We start from the raw sequence: 20,229 nt of genomic DNA, 5'->3' as shown, positions 1-20,229 counted from the left end.
AACCTCAATGTTCTAGATTACTGCGCTATATTTAGTAGCTATCAGGCAGAATTTGAATTTCCAGAGCCTCGCAAAATTCAGCTTTGTGTGTAAGCCAAACCCAGGACAGAATCCAGCTCCTGATTCAAGGGGTATAGTGATTGTCCCCTCCCATAGGTGAGCTTTAGTTTTTTTCCCTGTGACCATCCAGTTTCAGATGCATATCTCTGAAAAGTAAGCTGAGGAAATTGGCTTGCAAATAGTATTTGTACTGATTACAGGTCTGGTTTACAGGATCTTTTATTAGCTTAGCCATGCAGACCCTAAGTAGTGAAGTGTAACAAAGAAAGAAAATAGATAATTTCTACAGTAGGGGCCGTAGTGTCCAGAGACAACAAAATTAATGATTGTACTGGTGCACAACTGGATGCTTAATACATCTATGTAACCCCTATCTCAATGTAACTCTCACACAGACAAAAGCAAGGCAACCAGACTCACTCACTTAAGATCAAAGTTTTCCTGGTGAGAGACAATGGTTTGAAGTGAATTCTTTACATAGACAATATTACATAAAACCAAGAAAAGCTTAGTTAATAAAACTATCCAGCCATATTTCAGGACCTCCTCTGGTCAACACACTCAGATCACAGAGGAGGTCCTGAGACATGACTCACTGTTTATGCTTTGGCTATCAAATCAGCTCCTGAAAAACTAAGAGAAACAAGCTGTTGCTCAGCGGCTCCATGCCATCTATATACATCTCCTTGTCTTTAAGTCTTTTTCCTAAAAGCAGCAGCAGAATGGAGGTGAAATAGCAACCTACTGTAACATGAGTGAATCACAGACATCTTAAACAGATGGGGTATAAGTACTTCAACAGTTATCTCAAGTAGCTCCTATTAGGTCAGAACATTTTTTTGTTGTTCTCAGGTACAAATAAGCAAACACAGACTCTGAACAAAAGAAGCCACTGGAACAGTTTGACCTGCTGTGCAACATATCAAAGATCATCTACACAGCACTCCAAGCCCCATTTGTGAATCAAAAGCAGCACACTGCTTTTAGCTTTACTGCATTTCTAGAAGAGCCCAAGAGATCTTGATGAATTTAATGAGTACACTTCAAGGATGTCTGAGCACCTAATTCCCTAAATTGCTTCAGCAATCTTAGCCTTAATTCCAAATGAAATCTTGTAAGTTATAAGAATCCACAACACTGATTTGTAAATTGTTTCAATGTGTAGTTACTTCTGCTTAAAAACACACAATTTGCCTGCATTTCTAGGTATAACTTCCATGTACTGGATCTCTTTTTTTTTTTGTCATCACTTGTGAGTCTCAGAAGTTCAGTACTTTGTTGCCTTCCACAGTGAGACCCCCCACCCCCAAACACTGATCCAAACTGGCCAGGTTTCTTTAGTCTCACTTGAACCTATCCTGTGCTGTCTCCCAAAGTCTCTCCAGTTTTCAACAACTTTCTAAAATGTGAGTAACTTAATAAAGTATGTCCTGGAGTGGCCATATTTGGAAAAGAAAGCTGTAAGCCCAACTAGTGGACCTGGCACCTGCAGAATCCTGTTGCGCTGTAAACATACCATGCTCTCAAATAATTTTCAGAATTTTCTCCCAGTCCTTGAAATCTTCCCTATTTCCAGGATTTTCAAAATATGAATTTTAGTTGTTGAAAGAACTTCCTAGTGAGCTCATTAGATGGGCAAATTATTTCATTGTACTGATTTTATAACACTGAAATATTTCTTCCCACTTTTGAAATAACAACAGTACGATGAGTATTTGCAGGAAGTTTCTAGCCTACTTAGACTTCAATGTGCTCAGATAAATTCATGCTTTAAGAGCAAAGGCAATTTAGAAAGCTTCAATAATATACATGATTATACTTTTTCTTCTTGATGAATGGTAATTTGTTAAACTGTTTTCCCTGGCTTTTTTTCCTTTGATCTTGAAAACAGTCACTGCATCCAACCATGACTGTGGTCTCTCTTGAGCATTCAAGTCCTGAATACCAGAATTCCTTGGTATGTCCCCACTGTGACCCACTGCTATTCTGCTCCTTCACCAATACATTAGCCATGTACTTTTTAAACTGTGCCTGCAGCATGTAGAAAGAATCAAGAAGAGCTGACAGGAAAGGGCAACAAACCAAAACATAAGTAGAAATTATACAATAGAAATAAAACAGATTGCAGAAACAGTTTAAAGTAATAACCATATGGCAGAAAGAGTTTCATATAGAGTAAGGCTTCCGGAAGAATATAATTTTGTATTACCCAATGAGTTGGAAGAGGTTGCTAATGTACCTTCACCAGACTTTCACTATCCTATAAGGACAAATGTATTTTTCTATTTTGCACGGCGCAGGTTCCATCTCAGCAACAGTGAACTTAAAAGAGCACCCATATCAGATTTTTATGATGTTACTGCTTTAGTTGTTATAAAGAGATAAAAATATGAAGATAGACCATATAAGGACAGATGTGCTTCCTCTACTCTTTCCAGTGTTAGGATAAATGTGGGCCCCTTATTCCACGAAACCATCAGGAGATGGTATCATTGTGCCTATGTCTGCTTATTATGTGCAGTGCAAACATAAGAAAGACATCTCTCCCTGCATTAGCAGCCTAAAACCAATGCCAGTTCCATAGATCAGTTTGTTTTTAAAATACGTGAATTATTTCAGGGATATGATTTTATATCATAGGAATAAATAGGATTTCCCACTGTGCTCAGTTTGAATTTTTTTGCTTGAAGATAATGATGGGAATACAAGAAATACTCCCTTTCTCAGAGTTAATGGTGTTACTACTTTTGTCCTGCCATGCAACCTTCTTACATGCATTCAGTTCCAGTAGTGTGCACTTACAGGAATTGCCACACTGGGTGAATTCAAAGACCCATTGAGCCACTGTCATAAACAATGGTGGCAATAGGTGCCTAAACAAAAGTATAAAAAAACCTAAGAAAGTTGAATAATTCTGGTATTTCCTGAGCTACAGATGACTTCTTCTTAGGCTTGAGAGACCTTATAAGAGTGTTACCTATTTCTAATATTAATGTCCCCTGTCCTCAGGGCTCCCACTCAACAGTCATGCACTCACAGGCAAGTTTATTTTGGCTGTGAATTTCACTATAAGAAAAGAAAGTCACAAGAAATGTCATTTTAAAATTAAACAACCATTTAGCATTCCCATTTAACTAGGATCAATTTAAATAGGAAGAAAAGGTGTAATAAGTAACAAGGGACTAGATGCTAAGTATTTAGCATCACCTCCTTACCTATCTTCTACAACCTCATACTTACCAAGGCAAAGGGAGGTCGGCTGGGAAGCACCCTTCGGGTTACTAGCTCTCTCTTTTCCTGAGACTGTTTCTGAGTTTACCAACCTGTTTACTCTCTTAGTTAAATAAAATTAAATGAAAAAAAACCCAACCCACAACATAATGATTTAAAAATTGAATAGAAGATTCTGTTTCGGTACCTTAAAATACTTTATACAATATCATAAATAGGCACATTTCGTTACTACTTTCTGATAAAATCTAGTAGGTGTAATGTAATTATGCTTTAAAGACAGTGTAATAAAATAATTGATCTGAAGTTTACAAAATTTCTCTCTTTTTACAGAAGAGAACACCTGTAGAACTTCTACAGAAGGCTGTAGGAAACAGCCTTCTGGCACTCTAGGACAATTTCCTTCACCAATTTCACATCTTCCACAAAACCAACCAACCAACCAAAAAAAAAAATAAAAAAAATCAGTCTGGATAGTGAAGGAAGAAGGACCACATCTTCTTTTAGAATGCAGCCAATAAATATCTGGATTATATCAACTGTCAAAACATAGATCAAAGGTACATTCTGAAATAAATTTTGATACAAAATTGATTGTAGCTGTGAGGAATTATCTGTTTCTGCTAGATGTGATGAAGTGATTTTTTGTTTTAGACTGATAGAGGAAAAAAGGATGGCCTTAGCTGTACTGAACATCAACCTTCCTGTTTATTTTGTTCTTTTTTGCTCCCAGTTACATATCCCTTACATATTCAAGTCATGTAAGCAAATTCATCACTATTTTTTTTTTTACTCAAAGATAAGCTTCTACAGTTTCTAGCTATTAATGATTGTTTCCTTATTTATCAGTAGAAAAGAAACTTTTGATACAGTATTTTACTCCAGATCTCAGTACCGCTCTCTGCAGTTTTTGATCTTTTGTCCACCTACATACTACAACTCCATTTTCCCTTAGCCTGCACAGATGGTGACTTTTCAGAGTTATAACATTACTGTTGTCACTATGGCATTCAAATCTAAGGAATGTTCCGGAGTAATTTCAGCATCCAAACTCATCCCAAAACATTATGGATATTCCCTGGACTTCCAATTTGCCACTGGATGTAAAAATGCATTTAGCTCTTAACATCTCATCAGGTTGATGCTGACATATTGTTGCTTGAAAGAGTTATCCCTATCTTTTATTTTGATCTTGGTTTCCCATAAGTAGAGAAAGAAGTAGAATATATAAAATATATTTTTATTTGAAACTTCTTTTATTTTTATCTAAAAGACAATTCACCTGTCTATTTCACTGCCATTTTAGTTTCTTTTTGCTATTTATAGGTTTTGTATACCCAATCAAGGAATTAGCATTTAAACTCTAACATAAACTCTTGCCTTTCAAAAAAGTTTAAAAAGCCCCAAGCAAGTCATGATTAGTTTTCAATTAGCACCTGAAAGCTGTTTTCTTTTTATATTTGATTACACTACCTTTGTCTCTTCTAAGCTTTTGTGTCTTTTCAGTGTACCTGAGGCAATACTTTTAATTTTTCTCATTACAGTTACCTTCACCCCAGCATTATTAGTAAAATACCTTACACTTCCTCTTGTACTGCATCAAAGATCATTGTATCTTTTAACTGATAATTTGTGTCTTGTGTTCTTTCTCTCTAAGGAACAATATTTTGAAGAGCCTGAGACTGCTGCCTAATTAGACCACACAAAAGCATTCACCATCGTATTTCCCTATCCTATTTCTCCACTAAGACAGGGAGACCACAAGCTTTAAATTTCTTTCATTCTCCCTGCAGAGAATTAATTATATTCCTTTTGTTTGGTCTCATTGAAGTTCAGTTTCTTCTGTATCCCTAACACATTTCATATAGATTCTCCTTATCTGACTTTTTCAAAGTGTAGTAATCTTCTTCCTGATGATAAATATGTCTTGATTTAATGACATATTGGAGTTCCATCTGCATGTCCCTTAAACAAAATTCACAACACATACATTCCTTACGAAAACAAATGGACCGTGCCCTGTTCTTTCTAACAAAGTGTATCATTAATCAAAATACCTTCCTCAGTAACATAATGTTTTCTTTTGTATTCTTCATTAAGAGATTCCTTATGGCCCTACTTCGCATTTTTGCATCAAGCAAAAAGTCCCCTTTTCAGGAAGGGCAATAAACTAATAGGAAGTCTAACAGAAATGGTGTTCTTTCATTTTGTCCATTCAAATTATTTTAAAAAGTATGATTTTTTGTGTAGTTCTAACAGTGAATTTACAATTAAAAAAAACAAAACACCTCCTGCATCGTTCAATACAATCCTCTATATGAAAGAATTCCCTGACACCTATTCTCCCAATACTCAGTGAAAAAAGTCTCTATTTTGCCTGCGAGTGGCGGTGCCTTTGCTTCTTGTGAGTAAGCACAGGGTTGCTCTATTAGGACTGTCTGTGTCGGTATATATATACAAATACCCTATTCAAAACTTTAAGTACCCTATCCAAAACTGGGTAGATCAACTCAATAGGGGGACTCTATAAAATGTCCTAAGAAGGGTCAAATTTAATGATATAATTACATCACAAATTTACTTCTTAACCATTAAGAAAGGAAACCACCAATACCCAGGTGAACTTTGAGTAAAATTAGAGGCAAAAAATTATACATGAGATTGTTGTTGGAAAGAATCTCTTGTGATATGTGTGAACTAGCAACATGCATTTTGGTATTTCCTAAATTGTTCAGAGATGACTGCCCAGCCTTAACAGCATTCTTACTATATCATTCTTAATTTCTTTGACTCTTCTAAAAGACACATCCCCAGATCCAGGTGCATAAAACAGCCAAAGTTAAGTGCAGCTGTAAGAAACTGAATGCTGGGAATGCTGGATATAGTTGTTTTACCCAAACCACAAAGAACTGAGGGGATAGATTTTTTTGAGAATGAAAGAACACAATAATTGAAATAAACGTATGTAAGTGATAGATAAATATATTACTGTGAAAAAGAAACACATTCTAGTTCCAAGTCCTATTCTGCAAAGAAAACGCACCACTTTTTTTAACGTGCATGTACCTTGGATATATATACTTACAATGTATAAGGATATATATGTATGCTATATAAGTAATAGATGGATTCATGTATAAATATATATATGTTACATATAATACATCACCATAGATACAGTTTTATGGCTATGGAAATGTTGAAGCAGCATTGGCATTTTCTCCTCTGCTAGTATGTTTTCTAAAATAAAAAGCAATTGTTATTGCTGGATAATTACATAACATCCTTATTGTAAGAAATTAAATTTTTGAGTTATCCATGGATATATTTTACATAAAAGAGAAAACAATTAATAAGGATCACTCTTGAGTAATACAAAGATTATTCCAGAGATGTAAAACATTTAACTCAATATCTTAAACTTATGCACAGGGAAATTTACAAGTTCAAATCAAGTACCATACCTAACTAATCCTGATATACTAATTTTATAATGAACATATTAATTTAACATTATAACTAAATTGCTTGTTAGTGAACTATAAAGAGTTGAATATGGCATACTTCTAAGAATTACTTTTAAAATCATACCAAATCATAAGCAGCATGACCACCATTTAAAAAAGAAATATAAATAAAAAATACTTCCCCTGTTCCTAGAGCAGTTATATTTAAGTCTGTCATGTGGTAACAAAGAAACAGAATACAGAACTGTTGATTTTAATTTGTTTCAATATGATTAACTTTGTGAAAAACCTGTAATTCACTATACATAGATATTTCACCACTATTCAATTTGTGTTCAAGAGGCTAGAGCTGCTCTAGGTTAAGGTCAGTTTATCTTCAGTATGTGCACCAAGTCAGTAAGGTCATGCTTTTTCTGCAATTCTTAGTGTCAAAAAAAAATGTGAATGCTGTGGAAAAGAAGTTGTTTCCCTACTAGAGCTTCTCCAAGTAACTTCAATGTTGCTTCTATCATTCTGTCATTTTTGTCTCTGATCTCTCTTATTTCTATAATTCTTCAGGCCAAATTAGTCCTCTCATATTGTCTACACTTGCTCCGTACCTATGGCACATCCAGCCATATGAGGATCTACTCAACATTTAAGTTTCTGTGCTACATTTTTATGTTCATGTCAGACTCACAATGTTAAGAGACATCTGATATTAACACTGTCTGCAGCCTGCAGATCTAGATAAGTACAAAGATGAGTTGTCATATGTATGATTTTCTAAGCCAAAATAGTAAGTGATCAGGATACTTTCATTTCCATTAGAGCAGTTCAGAATTTGCAGTCATTTGGCTTCCTGCCTATTATAAGTAAATCTGGAAAAAAAATGAATGAAAGTGATGCAGAGACAGATCAAGGAGAACAATCAGAGAATAAGAAGAAAGGACTCACCTCCTTTAGTCAGTTTTCCATTTTAGGTGTTTCAATATTTAAAGTGGGAAGAGGTTTTTTTGCACACTCTTTAATTCAGATGTCAGTTCCAATATTGGATGCTTGACTGTTCTGAAATGGAATGAAAGGGTAGCAGTTAAAACTACTAGCCTGAAACAAGGAAAAAATAATAACATGGCAAGCAACTATTTATTACTTAAAAATCAAAGCAATATTGATTGATAGTCTTTATATCAATGGTCCATGGCAAAATTTTCACATGGTACTACGCTCTCTTCCCTGCAAGAAAAAAAGGACAAAATCCCCAAATATTTAGATTGTATAATGTTGCATTTATTATTATTTTTACAAAAAGATACGTAGACTAGACTAGTTACATGTGATTGCCTCAGTAAATCTATTGACTTTCTGCAAGCTCACCTCTCCAGCAGTCTCATCATCCTACAGCCTTTTCTCACACTACATAAGCACCATACAGTCCTGCTGCCTCTGGCAAAGCAACTGGGAATGGTGATAAACTTGACCCAACACCCAGATGTATACATGGTGCTTCCCCACCAGCATTCAATTGCTGATGGACAAAATTGCAATGGCAAATCACTGCACATTTAAATATATGAATTTTTAAAATTATATGAACTGAAAATAGTTATTTCCAAGTGATTTTCTTTCTCCGGTAAGGAAAATGATATACATGTTTCTCCCTTTTAGTTCTCCAGTACTACTTACTGAGACTAATGAAAACAGCTTTCCTCTGTGCTTTATATTTGAGCTGTATGAGTCATCTCACTATTTCAAGTTTTGTTTCTTACCACTTAAAGGTCTAGCCTATTTTATTCTGGATTTTTCCCTGTTTTTATGTTTGGGGCTTTTTTTTCCTTCATGTGAACAATTCATAAATACAAGCCAGAACAACTACAAATATTTTTCTTGTAAATGCAGTTAACAGCTCCAATCAAACTTTCCCTGAAAAGAATTAAAAGAGAGGAAAAGGCATATGGCTAAGTGAACTTTGAGACTAGCCTCAGATTATAGTGAAGCACAATCAGTACAATAACTTGTTTGATGTGTTGAAAATTCCTACATTATTTTACAGCCTTCACGTTTATTCAAAGAAATACCTTTACACAGACTACAGCTAACTATTGGGCACTAGCTGTCAGAAATTGCAAGTAAAAATGTTCAGAGCAAAAATAGCCTTATTGCAAATATTACAAACCCATGTTTATAAAGGCAGAAGAGAACCCAATCAGAGAGTCTGATGTCTCACTTCCCATAGGCTAGAAAACTTTAAATTGACTCCTTTGGAAATGGGATGCACATTTTAGTAACGTATCAAGCTTTGGATTGAAGTTTTTCCAAATAACCACTAAGAGGACAGGAACAGCCTCCATACACAAGACAGGTTTATTTCTGGGAATTCCTTAACCTCATGAAGCTGCAGCCTGCCTTTTGTTACTATCTTTTCATTTACTATGAGACCTGTTTCCAACATGAACTAAATTATGCCATTCAGAGTCTCTGGAATCAGTGTCAGAATAGAAACACCTTTCACTAGTTCTGCAATAACAGCACTTTGTGTATAGCTGGCATTGATGGATGACTCTTCCCTGAGGTATATAACCACCCCTGAGGTATATATTCTTAAGTCTTAAACTAACTTTCTAATTCTTTCTGTAGAGTTGGTCTTTAAATCACTTTCCTTTCTTGGTTGTGCAGGTTTTTTTGTCAGGAGAGGGAGAAATGTAAGTTTAAAGCTGGAAATGTAATGGTAAAACCATCAGACAGGTGGTGGGAACAAGAGAGAGGTGCAGAACCAGAAATTACTTTTAAATAATTTCAGAAATGCACAGATTTCCAGTTAACAGGATGTCTTTTGAGAGAGGCCTTAATTTGATTACTATATTGACTACATCATAACTATTTCAGATTTTCCTTGAGAGTATAAAATTGACAGGTTACACTTAATGGTATCAAGTAAACTGGATTGGTTTGTGCATACAAGATTCTGTTAGGGAGCTTTCAAGGATAAATCTCTAAAGGATCAAACTGGACAGGTCATTAAGCAGAGCCTTCAGTTGTAAGGACTTCTCTGAACCAAACTGAAACTCCTAACTTTGAAGATTTGCTTGAGAACCTTGCAAAAGTTGGGCTCAGATAGGTTTCTCTTAGCTGACAGCATTCACCTTAACAAGAGAAATTTTAACTTGTTAGATTAGTGATGACAGAGACACTGAGCCCAGGCAATGTAAAGGTATCACCTTCATTGCACAAGTGTTAAGCACACTATAAACCACTGTCTAAAATGTTAAAGGGGAAACAAAATTTGACAGGAACTTTCTGCAAACATATATTATAAATTTATATAATACAGTTTTCAGGGACAGTCATGGATTAGTGTGCTTTATGGTCTGTACTACATAGGGCACTATCCACATCAACAGCTCAAAAGCAATATTGGTTTAACACTTTTAAAATTTGCTTATTTTTTCATCCCTTTTGCTTTTGTTCCTTCTTACTTGTGAATGTCCATGCATGCTAGCCTTCTCTAACTACTTTTTCTATTTTTTATTTAATCAGAGAGATACAATCAGAAAAAGTTCACAGAAGAGCAAGATGATGATGGAAAGTACAGAATGATTTCTGCATGAGGGACAAATGAACAGGTTAAGAGTCTTTGGTCCATATGAAGGGGAGAACATTATGAAAACATGACTGGCATAGACAGGGTTAGCAAAACTATTTTTTTCACTGCCTCATTCTTCCCAATGCAAGAACTAGAGGACATCAAATGAAGCTGGTTAAGAATCACAGTCATAAAACAGAAGAAAGCAGAACAAATGAGCAAAGGGAGGTGGCTCTTTCTGCAAAGTGCAGTTGTGCTGTGGAACTTGCTGCCACAGGAGGTCATCAACATCAAACCAGGCCTTTAAGACAAGTCTGGGCAGCTGTGGGAAAGGATATTAAATCTCCTGAACGTGGCTAACTATAAATGTTCAGAAACATAGAGCTCAGAAAGACACAAAGTTCAAGAAACCTGGAGGCTAAGAGCATTTGTTTGCCATGTTCTTATATTACTTCTTTTGGTCTCTGATGCATGAAACAGGTCATGGGACAAAAGGACTTTTGACCTTGACACTGAAGCAATTTTTATGATCTTTTTATGGCACAACCAACAAGTAGTGCACATTCACATCCCTATCTGCCATTCAGGAAAAAGAGGGCAATTAAATAGAAGGTAGAGAGGATTCAAGTGTTACTTTTTTAGACTGATACATTTACAACACTTTGACATTTAAGTGAAGTACAAAAGTACAAACTGTAAGGTATCTGGTCCCTTTGATTAGTTTCAGACTGTTGCTTTTTATGAAATAAGATGACATTAGGACTTTTCTCTCAACAGACTGACCTGAAACTGCTTCACAGCCAGTACTCATGAACACAGCAGGAGTCAGACTTATCTTAAACCCCCAGTTCAGTTTTAGCACAGAACAGTGACTCAAATTACCCAGGTATTGTATGGCAGATCATTTATAAAAAGCAGTCTCTAAACCCATCTTTTAGGTGGGAAATAGTAACTTAACTAGCCACTATGTGGTTCTAGCTGGATTTGGTCAGAAAGACACCTGGAAAAAGTGTGGTGAAGAACAGGAAAAAAGAATAATCTGGAACAGGTGCCCAGGCAGGCTGTGATATCCCCCTCTCGGGAGATACTGAACACTCAGTTGAACAAAACTGAGACTCATTCAAGTCTCATCTTGTATTCAGCAACTTGATGTAATTTTAACATTAGCCCTGCTTCAGCAGGGCTTTAACTAGATGACCACCTCCAATTCCTTTCTACATTTCTGTAATTCTAAGAAACAAACTGTAATCACGTCTGTTCCACTCCTGCACAGAACACCAATTCACAGCATGAGCATTATCATTAAACTAAATTTCAATGCAAAAGTGAAAGGCAAGTGTTTTATTACTTAGTAAGCCACTTGATTTTTCTTCTACATGATGCATTTTTACATATCTCTGGTTCTGCCATCCCGCAGATTTTTGAATTAGCAAAGATAGAGTGTAAACGAGATGAATAAAAATTTTACCTGACATTTTTTTTCCCCATGTTTATGTTTCCTCCCTTTCTCTTCACCATATTTTTATTAAGTAAAAGTAACTCTTAGTGAAAGTGCATGACTATCCATTTTTCTGTAAGCAGTATCAGGACACTGACCTACTTTAATGGCTCAAGCCCGATTCATTAGAAATACATACTTAGAGGGGCTTTATATTTAGTGAACCCTTTCTATGAAGGTGCCTAGGGGAGCAAACAGCAGATAACCTCAGATGTTCAGAAGAGGTCTCTTTCAGAATATGACTTAGTGCATTGTAAATCACTGTCCTTAAGCACTGGGCAGGAACCTGATGTATTTGCTACCCAAATTATAGCAAAATAGTCATAATTACAGAAATGAATACTACCTAGTAACTACTGGTGAATGAATTTCTAAAAATTTAATTAGACCCATACTGGTGCAGTAGTAATGGGAATACCATAAAGCTTAGCAATGAGCACAAAACTACACCCTCTCCTATAAAGCCAGGACTGCAACATTGCACATGCTTATTCCACCTCATTTGTAAAATTAACAGCCTCCCTCAGACAATTAAAAATCATGCTGAGTACTGAGCCACAGTAAATTACAAATATGATTAAGTAAATAATAAAAAAGCCCAAGTTCCTACTTAAATACACTGCAATTCAGCTAATCCAAGCACAGCAAATATTAATGCAATACTTCAATGTCTACAGCTCAGCCAATCTACAGTAATAATATCACATTAAGATTTTGCCCATAGAGCAAACTGCTTATTTTTCCCCAGGACAAGTGGAGCACCAAGTTACCAATAATAAGCTGCTCATACCTTCCATCATCCTGCTGGGAAAGATGGGAAGAGAAGACAAGCACTTTTAGCCTGATTGTATTTACAACCGATTAGACAGACATGGTCTTTTGACTACTCTAAACTGAAAAGAAGCCAACCTGAAGCTATTTAATGATAAAGAAATTTAAATCAATGCAAATTAAAGGGCCCTGCAAAGTGTGATTTTTAATTATGCTACTTTAAGAAGTCACTAGACATTCACTATAGGCATTCCCTTGTTTCTGCATTCAAATGGGAAGCAATTCATACCTTGAGAAAACCTTCTGATTTCAGTAGCTAGCACATCAATAAGAAAAAGTTTAAAATTCGGGATCAGTAATAACTTCAGATAAATACTACGTAAGAAACGAAATATGTCTAAAATTATGCTGACAGCACATCACTTGCCAACAATGCACGCTAGTACTGATATGCGTTGGTATCTATTTACCAGAGAAAGCTCACAGAGAACGGATTAAATACAATTTAATTCATTCAAATTTAAATATGCATTTATACCACTGTATAGCAGCATGTGAATGGCAGACATTTCACTGTCTCACAGCAGTTGTATTATTTTCAGCCCAACTTCATAAATATTAAATGGTTTTGAAACAGAGTTGTAAGTATGTATGTAACATACAGGAAAAATCCCAAGCACAGGCTTTCATTTAACGTTAATACACAGGAGGAATAAAGTATTCTCTATGAGATGTTCCTGCATCAGCACGAGTAGGAAGTTCTGCAATCTGTTGTAGTTGGAGTTAAATGGTTTTAATTTGCTCTTCATTGTAAGTGAGTCAGTTATATAAAGATTTAATATCTCCAAAACTGTTCTGCGATAAGGAGAGGCTTTCACAGCTCCTCACCCAGGACTGCCCCACGGAGATTTTTCATGGCATGTGCGTGAAGGACAAGGCTCAAAAGAAGGCAGAAAACTAAAACGGACAAATCAAAGGAAAAAAAAAAAAATCACAAACCCCCAGTCTTCTGTACCTACCACCACCCCAAGAAGGAATAGTTACAAAACTAAAAACTGTCCTAAAGGGATGAGAGAAAGCAAAAAAAACCTGAATGCAACAAGGGAGAAAGAAAGGAAAGACAGGCAACATGTGTGGTCATGCTCACTCCTCACAGATGCTGCATTACTCCTGTCAGTAACTCCTCACTCTGCCTTGCTCATGTCTGGTAGATATGAGTCCTTCCAGCAAGGTGAAACTCTTGTCTCGCACTGACTGTGGAGGAAGAATCAAGCAGCTAACCCAAACAGCATTGTGGCCGCTGTTCAAAAATGGCAAACGAAGTATGAGAGGTATCTAGACCTAGTATCTAGGCAACTGGAACACATGCAAAATCATCCCACTTTTAACTGTGTTAATGACATGAGCAATGGAAGAGAATACATAAAACAGCCTCACGAAATTTGGAGAGCATAGTAACAGCTCAGGTCAGTGAGCCTGTCCCTTGCTTCTAAGGAAAGAAACAAGATAGGAAAACCAGCCCACATTTCCCCTTTACATTCAATTTAGAAAGAAAAGGGGATCGGGGGAGAGATTAGATAGATAGATAGATAGATAGATAGATAGATAGATAGATAGATAGATAAGCTATTTATTTGCACCATATACAGGGTGGAAATTTCTGCATTGTAACCGCGGAGTCAAGTAAAATGTTATAAAAACCCCAACTACAATCTTTTTCTTTCACATACTGTAATACACCCTATGCAATTGATGCCTAAAATATCTGTTACATCATAGAAGTGCTTCTAACACAACTGACAATTTTTAAAAACCCATGTAACTCAAGTTACATTTCCACAAATGTATAATGATCCTTTCCAAATTATGCTGGTCTTCATATTCCTCACAAAGCATTTACATTGCAGTAGTTCACCCTCACGCCTGGGAACATGTACAGAAGCAAGTATATCAGTAGTACTGCGGGATTTACAGTGCTTTTAAACCACTCTAAGTTTTGATCCTCCTCTTCCTCAGAAAAGTATGATAAGCAGTAAAAAGTAGGAAATAGAACCCAAGGTGTATTGTTTTTCACAGGACACAGTGAAAATAGACAGTTTGAAAGTATGTCTTCCAGAATATGCATGTGAATTTTAAACATGTCCAGCTCATGCTTTTATTGTATGAAGTCCTACTCCCAGCATCATTGAATTTCCCGTTACTTTGCAATGCCAAAAATCTATTTTCAGCCTAAATAGCAATCATGAGGCATTTGAGCAGTTTTTGAAACGGAACACGTTAAAAACCAGCATCCAGCTGTTGCAGGGAGAAATTCTCAATTACACAGTTGGTTGAAAATGTGCTGCATAGTAAAGAACTTTACTCATGCAGCACAATTAGGAATCTGCAAAGGGGGGTACATTGATAATCTAGTTTTAACCTCCTCCTCCCCCCCCCCCCCCCCCCCCCCAAAGGTTACATTTCCAGTAACACCAGTCAGTCAACTTAACAGACCATCATTCAAAACATTTAAGAGCACTTCTATTTCTCTTTACCATTTCCTGGTGAAAAAATGTCTCCTTTCAATGTGGTCCACGTCATTCCGCATTTGCTTCAAAGCCAAAGCTAAACATCACTTTGGATAAGTAACAGAGGCTATCACTGCAAATTTTCATGATTAAAACATCTGGCTAGGTAATGGTTTTCCCATACATCGTGCAAGATTTTTTGCTCAGTCACCATCCATTTGCTGTACTTAAACTCAGGCCTTCAAACTTGCCAAACACAACTCGGGATAATACACTGGATGGGAAAAAAAAGAGCTGTCAACAGGAAATTCATTATGTTTCCATAATGCTACATCAGGTGGTAAAAGTTTACTCCTGCATGAATCCCCACCAAACTGAGTAAATGTCTCAGTTAATCAAGGCACATTAGTGATCATGTGTTATGTCCTGCACAAATAAACATCCCTTTTTTTGGCAGAGACATTGAAGTTTTGGGGTTCTTTTTCCACACCTCAGCAAATGAAAAATTACAGTATGAAAGTTTTATCTTTATTAATTACAAATTAGGGTTCGTTTACCTGTCTTTTAACCAAATAACGATATTTCCATGTTGACCCTAACAAACATTTTTCTATTTATTTTGTGCTAATAAGCAAGATGCATTAAGGAGTCATGAATGTGACACCATAGTCACAGGATTTTGATGCTGGTCTACCTCTGCTCACACTGTCTGCCAATATTTCTGTTGATTTGAATGAGAAATTGAAGAAATCACCTCATCAGGAAAACTTTTTATATGTATTTCTTGATTGTAGACTTCAAAGCATACCAGTATGCAAGAAAATTGCACAAGGACAAAGAGAGTATACAACTCCTGTAACTGCATGTTGTTTTTGCTTAATTAGTTTATTAACTGCTTGATTAACTAGTTGTGCAGTACTTAGGAAATATAAAAAAATAATAAGTGTTAATTAATCATTTCTGTAACTTTCAACTACAGCTGCAAATTGTACAAATGTTACAGAAAGATATGAACTGCATAACAGTGAAGAAAGAAGCCTACATTGCTGGTGAACTTAATCAGGAAAAACAGAACTGGAAAGCAGTCACAGGCAGCAAACAGTAGGCTAGAAATGCAAAAAGCCTGTTTCAGAGGGAATGACAGAAGCAAAAAATGAGGTGAATAAATGATACTAATTGCATCCCAACCAGAAGGAAGTGCAGCAGGAGGGCTAGGAGACCTCCTTGGATGGATAAGGAGCTCCTGAGGAAAATTCGAAGGAAAAAAGAGACTTATAATAAGCAGAAGCAAGGACAGGTGGCATGGGAACAGCATAGGGATGTTGTCCGGGAAGCTAGGGACCAGATTAGGAAAGCTAAGGCCCAGTTAGAATTAAACTTAGCTAGAGGTATTAAAGATAACGGGAAGGGATTCAACAAGTACATAGCAAATAAAAAACAGACTAGGGAGAATGTAGGCCCCCTCAGGACGCTCTCGGGAGAACTGGCTACACAGGATTTGGAGAAGGCTGAGGTTCTGAATGACTTCTTTGCCTCAGTCTTCACTGGCAAAGGCTATGACCGCACCACCCAAGTATTGGAAGGCAGATGCACCGACTGTGAGAATGAAGACCTTGGGGGCACTGTAGGAGAGGAACTGGTTCGAGACCATCTTAAAAATCTGAACGTGCACAAGTCCGTGGGTCCTGATGAGATCCATCCGTGGGGCCTGAAGGAGCTGGCGAATGAAGTTGCGAAGCCACTGGCCATCATATTTGAGAAATCATGGCAGTCAGGTGAAGTTCCCAACAACTGGAAAAAGGGAAATATAACCCCCATTTTCAAGAAGGGGAAAATGGATGACCCAGGGAATTACAGACCAGTCAGTGTCACCTCTGTGCCTGGCAAAATCTTGGTGCAGATTCTCCTGGAAGGCATGCTAAGGCACATGAAAATCAACAAGGTGCTTGGTGACAGCCAGCATGGCTTCACTAAGGGGAAATCCTGCCTGACCAATTTGGTGGCCTTCTATGATGGGGCTACAGAACTCATGGACAGGGGCAGAGCAGTTGATGTCATCTACCTGGACTTGCGCAAAGCGCTCGACACTGTCCAACACAACATCCTTGTCTCTAAATTGGAGAGACATCAATTTGATGGATGGACCACTCGGTGGATAAAGAACTGGCTGGATGGCCTCACACAAAGAGTTGTGGTCAATGGCTCAATGTCCAGCTGGAGACCAGTAACAAGTGGTGTCCCTCAGGGATCAGTGTTGGGACCGGTCTTGTTTAACATCTTTGTTGGTGCCATGGACAGTGGGATTGAGTACGCCCTCAGCAAGTTTGCCGATGACACCAAGCTGTGTGGTTCAGTTGATACCCTGGAGGGAAGGAATGCCATCCAGAGGGACCTTGACATGCTTGTGAGGTGAGCTGATGCCAACCTCATGAAGTTTAACCATGCCAAGTGCAAGGTCCTGCACCTGGGTTGGAGCAATCCCAGGCACAGCTACAGGTTGGGCAGAGAAGAGATTCAGAGCAGCCCTGCAGAAAAGGACTTAGGGGTGCTGGTTGATGAGAAACTGAACATGGGCCGGCAGTGTGCGCTTGCAGCCCAGAAAGCCAACCGTATCCTGGGCTGCATCAAAAGGAGCGTGACCAGCAGGTCCAAGGAGGTGATCCTGCTCCTTTACTCTGCTCTTGTGAGACCTCACCTGGAGTATTGTGTGCAGTTCTGGTGTCCTCACCATAAGAAGGACATGGAACTGTTGGAACAAGTCCAGAGAAGGGCCACGAGGATGATCAGGGGACTGGAGCACCTCCCGCATGAAGACAGGCTGAGGAAGTTGGGGCTGCTCAGCTTGGAGAAGAGAAGGCTGCGTGGAGACCTCATAGCAGCCTTCCAGTATCTGAAGGGGGCCTATAGGGATGCTGGAGAGGGACTCTTCATTGGGGACTGTAGTGATAGGACAAGGGGTAACAGGTTAAGACTTAAACAGGGGAAGTTTAGATTGGATATAAGAAGGAAATTTCTGTGAGGGTGGTGAGGCACTGGAACAGGTTGCCCAGGGAGGTTGTGAATGCTCCATCCCTGGCAGTGTTCAAGACGAGGTTGGACGAGGCCTTGGGTGACATGGTTTAGTGTGAGGTGACCCTGCCCACGGCAGAGGTATTGGAACTAGATGATCTTAAGGTCCTTTCCAACCCTAACTGTTCTATGATTCTATGATTCTACTAAAAGTACTGCCCAACTGTTTCTATTAAGGAGAACATATGGTGGAAAAGAAGCAGAACTGCATGAAAGAAAAAACGATGGTTTCAATGAATTGCAAATAAGAGGTAATAATTTCAACATCCAGTGTAACAGAATACTTCTATGTGCCATCATAAGCTCTGGTTGATGCTGTCATAGACCAATTCATGAATCTTTTCATGATCTTTTGATGCCCCAGCATTTAGTACAGTGAGGTTGGAGGTGGAAAGGTGCTCCTGCTAGCGCTTTCTGATGACCTAATGAACCTGCTCTAACTGGAACAGCAGTTTCTGCTGTCAGAATGACTTAAGAGTTGAGTGATAAAGGGGAGACAGCATTTATCACTTCTTCCAAGTTCAAAATCATGCATAAATGGATGAAGCAAATGGAACAGAGTACCTAGTGATGGTATAGCAGGATAAACAGTCTAGCAATATGAAACATGCTGAAGAGAGTGACAGATCTGCTGCTCCAACAATAAAGTCAATCTTTCTATGAAAACACCCAAAAAGAACAAGAAAAAGAAACTTCACACCATGTATGTCATAAGACAACCACTTGATAGTAAACTTCTATAAAAAAAAAAGCTAAAGTATCCTGCAAGTGAAAATAAAACCCTTCTAAAATACTTCTGCCATGACTTTCAATGCTAAAGTTATACATGAATAATAATGAGAATTTAAATGTACAGATAGACATTCAAAGGTAGAACAAACTAATGGAATGTGATGAAAAATCAAATGAACATATTCATTATCATAGGTAAGAATATTCACAGTCTTAAGGACTACTATTATTTCTATTATATCAAAATTTTTATGTATTATACTTTTAATATAACTTCATGAAGAGGTGGCTTTCTGTTCCTTATTTTTTGATTGGGCTATTTTCTTGAGTCCACCAGTACATGTAAAAGAGCCTACAGAGATCATTCAGTAACACAACATACAACTTCTTTTAATGTGGCTTTAAATATACAGAATGCTGAAAAACCTGATGGATGCATATCTTAAGAGATAAAGAAGTGAAAAACATTTTGTGACAGTGTTGTTAAATTTGTCTAATGCACAAAAAGTCCAGAGTTCATTTGCAATTTTCAATTAATTTGCTCTGACACATTAATAATCCTTTTATATATTATACTTTTATTAATTTGGGGAATTAGCACTGTTTTCATTACTTATTAAATTATCTTTAAGATCTAGTGCTTAAGATGAATGTTGTTGGGTACTCTGTATTTTAATGCTGTTTACCCAAATAAGGGGAAGCACCTGGGAATCAGAGTTGTATTATTCTGGAAGGCATTATGAGCAATCTCTTTCCCTGGAGAACCTTAAAGTGAGATGAGGCAGTTTTAACTGAATGGTCATGGAATGTAGGAAAAATTATTTAATAAGGGGAAACTCCTCAGTGGAAGTGCCAGGCCCTCAGCACCAAGTGCTTCAGTGCACTGATCCCATCTTCTTGTGCTTTGATAGTTTCTGAACAAAGATACTGCTCATGGCATCCACAGTCCAAAAGTCCCAGTCACCATTGTTTGCATTTTTGATGCTTGCACTTTACTGACAAAAGCTACATACTTCCCATGTTATGATGACAATCAAGTCATATTTTGTAAGCCATGAACTTGTAAGGCTCTGAGTAAATCTTGCCACGCTGGCAGAATAGAGGCCCACCCCAGACTCAGGCTGCTAACAGGAGACACACACTTCATTAGTGGCTGTGGCTGTTCCCTGCCTTCCTCTCAGATGTCACCTCCAAACTTGGGATCTCAGAATCTGCCTTATGCTGAGATTACAAGTTTCTGCTGAAATGATGAGGCAAGAAGAGAGCTGAAGTTGACTCCAGGAGCCATTCTTCACCTGGCATATCTAAGCCCCCTTAAAAAAAATTGAGCAT

General features: G+C 37.5%; 1 protein-coding gene across 4 annotated transcripts in view; it reads right to left on the bottom strand.

Moving 5' to 3' along the window:
* The window catches only part of DLGAP1 (DLG associated protein 1), a 405,562-nt gene that overhangs the window by 253,939 nt on the left and 131,394 nt on the right, over positions 1-20,229 (bottom strand). For all 4 annotated transcript variants that reach the window (XM_057397547.1, XM_057397548.1, XM_057397549.1 and 1 more), the window contains one exon: positions 7,695-7,805. The gene's annotated coding sequence lies outside the window, so the exon portion shown is untranslated. The remainder of the gene's footprint in view (positions 1-7,694; positions 7,806-20,229) is intronic.

This window comes from Pezoporus wallicus, unplaced genomic scaffold (genome assembly GCF_028554395.1).
Source record: "Pezoporus wallicus isolate ANWC-B61680 ecotype Strahan unplaced genomic scaffold, APGP_CSIRO_Pwel_v1 contig_227, whole genome shotgun sequence".
NCBI classification, from domain to species: domain Eukaryota; kingdom Metazoa; phylum Chordata; class Aves; order Psittaciformes; family Psittacidae; genus Pezoporus; species Pezoporus wallicus.
The sequence above is the reverse complement of the archived record's forward strand: the minus strand, read 5'-3'. Positions and strand labels throughout refer to the sequence as shown.